The sequence below is a fragment of the Alnus glutinosa genome, chromosome 4, assembly GCF_958979055.1.
Source record: "Alnus glutinosa chromosome 4, dhAlnGlut1.1, whole genome shotgun sequence".
NCBI lineage: Eukaryota > Viridiplantae > Streptophyta > Magnoliopsida > Fagales > Betulaceae > Alnus > Alnus glutinosa.
The window spans coordinates 29,132,358-29,135,274 of record NC_084889.1 but is presented as its reverse complement, the minus strand read 5'-3'; the positions used below and the strand labels follow the sequence as shown (position 1 = coordinate 29,135,274).

The window sequence follows — 2,917 nt, the reverse complement described above, 5'->3', positions numbered from 1 at the left end:
ACCTACGATGACAAGAGCAACGAGCAGATATGCGGTCTTACTAACAACAAGGATTTCATGACTATGCTGAGAGGGCTACTAAATTGTGGCAAGAATAAGCTGCATGTATTTGTAGATCATGAAGCAGAAGCACCGAATGAACCAGTTCCCATTTAAGTGGTCCAGCCAGTGTTGCTTTTATTTCAAACTCCTTTAGAGGTTGAGATAAACTATGAGGATGATATTGGTTATCCATATGAGCACATGTGGTCATTCATGTTTGACAGACAGAAGGTAATATTTAATGCAATTGTCCTATGAGCATTTACATATTACAAACATTTATTTAACTTGTATTTTTTGTTAAAACAGGGGCTCCTCGATGCTTTGGAGGATCTAATGCCTGGTCTCGAGCATCGATATTGTGTGAGGTACTTGCATGCGAATTCAAGAGCAAGGAATTTAAGGGGAAGGAGTTCAAGGACGCCTTGTGGGGTGCAGCTATGGCACCCAATGAAATTCAATTCAAGTACTACCTCCCTATGATCAGAGGAATGGACGGACAAGCAAGCGATTACATTGAGAAAGTAGACCCAAAAATGTGGTCACGCCATGCATTCCGAACCAGTAGTTGTACTGACATCTTGTTAAACAACATTGCTGAGAGCTTCAATGCATGGGTGTTGGAAGCTAGAGATTACCTGATACTGACTTGTTTGGAGACTATAAGGTGGCAAATTATGAACCGGTTCAATTAGAAGAGGGTTGGAGCAGCAATTTCAACAAACGTAATTTGCCCTAAGATTGTGAAGAAGTTGGAGAGAAACAAGTTGGAGGCAATGTAGCAGAGCTACATTTGTCACTGGATCAATGATATGCGGTTTAAGGTTGACCACAGCCACGAGGCTCGGAGGGTCGTAGATCTTACTCAAAGAACATGCGGATGTGGGAAATGGCAACTTAATGGTATTCCCTGCCCACATGTAGTATGTGTCATATATCTCAATAAACTGGTCCCCGAGTAATATATCAGTAAATGGTACCTAATGGACATTTACAAATAGTCCTATGCCTTAGGTATTAATCCTATGCCTAGATTGGATGACTAGCTTGTTGATTGTGATGAGGATCCTATCGAGCCACCCCCAAGGAAACAACGTCGGAGGCCAACAAAAAAGAGAAAAATAGGACTTGATGAGAGGAGCCAGATGAAAGTGCTAAGGTCTGTCGCAAGGAGTATGATGTACGATGTGAAAACTATGGTCAAAAGGGCCACAATGCTAGGAGTTACCGCCAACCAGAAAATTCCAATAGGAAGAAGTACTCCAAAAGGGTTAGGAAGCCGAAGGCAGATATTGTGAGTTTAAGGAATAACCATAATTTATTTTCTGGTTGATTGTTGATATTTTGATATATTGATGTGTTTGTTAAATATATGGCAGGAAGGACTTTTAAGGACAGTGTCACTTCCTAGGACAACTGAAGCTATAGATACGGTTGGTCAGCAACCGGAGGACATCCCACCAACGGCAAGCGAACCGAGAAGATCGAGACAAAGGCGAGTCTCTTCGGTATACTAGAGGAAATCAAGGGTGAGCCTCACATTAACTTTGTAATTGACCTATTGTCCTAGTTATCATATTTTAATACCTGTTGTTAATTTCTGGTGGTGTTGCAGCCTAGGGGATTACAGCCACAACAGTCAAGTACAACTCAATAGGGGTCCAGTTGTAATTTTTTTGACACATTAACACACCCTTAATGTAATGTGTTTTATGATGGTGTAAATAGGGTTGGATAGTTGTCAATTGTTAGTTATTTTGTTGAACATGACACTTTGTTAGTTATATTATTATTTTGTTAAACAGATTATTGTGATACCATTTTTGTTGTGTAGTCAATCTGGGTTGTTGTGATACCAAGTTGAGATACCAATCTGATTTGCATGTTAGATTGGTTGTGTGACCAATCTGGGTTGTTATGATACCAAGTTGAGATACTAATCTGATTTGCATGTCAAATTGGTTGGATGGTTATTGGACATTTCTTGACATACCACACATGTCAAATATTGATTGTGTACAAAGGATTTGTGATTGGGTTGGCTTGTTGTGTCAATAGGTTACTTCGATGAACAATAGGCATACATGTTACTTGGATGGCATAACCAAATAAGCCAAATATTGAAAGTGTATACAAGTACCATTAGTGATAAAATTTCAAAACTTAGGTACCAATTGTAATACAACTACAAAACTTAGATACCAATTGTGATACAACTATATAACTTAGGTACCAATTGTAATAATTATTTGATAATTATTTGTGATACTTATTTAAACTAATAGGAGCCAATAACTAAAATAATCCATAGGGAAGGGCCTTCTTCCTTTCTTCCTCTATATAGACCTGATATTCCTTAAATACTTCTAGAAAAGCATACTGCAGTTTGGCAATGACTTCATCCTGAGTAGGTGCCTATAAATGCAAAGATACAAAATTTACTTTTGGCATTATCACAATAGGATAATTCCTAGCCAATAACATAGCAACAAATTTCACGAAACATGGGAAGAAATATCTCATACTCTGAAATTGTCTATTAATGTTATTACTCACTAAGTCATAGAATTACGCTTCAACTTTCCACATGTAAAACATGCATTGTTTTATAGATGGTTTGTTATGTGATGATGGATTCGAAGAAGAATGAATCTTTTGTTTCACCAAGCTCTAGAGGACTTAGCTAGTTTGATCTTTGAGGAGTTGGATCCAGGTTTGTCAAACTATATGTGGTCGCATTTGGGCAATCTCATAGAGTTCCTATTGTTTATTTATCACTTGGAGGATTTCCTGGTTACCATTAATTATAAACCTATCATCGACACGTTTGAACATTTCTTGACATACCACACATGTCAAATATTGATTGTGTATA

At 37.8% G+C, this 2,917-nt stretch overlaps 1 long non-coding RNA gene across 1 annotated transcript; it reads left to right on the top strand.

The window, feature by feature from the left end:
- The first annotated feature begins 431 nt into the window (after positions 1 to 431).
- LOC133865399 (uncharacterized) lies at positions 432 to 1,783 on the top strand. Its single transcript, XR_009899712.1, has 3 exons — positions 432 to 1,336; positions 1,422 to 1,571; positions 1,658 to 1,783. It is a non-coding gene; the product is annotated as an uncharacterized LOC133865399 (long non-coding RNA).
- The last annotated feature ends 1,134 nt before the right edge of the window (positions 1,784 to 2,917 follow it).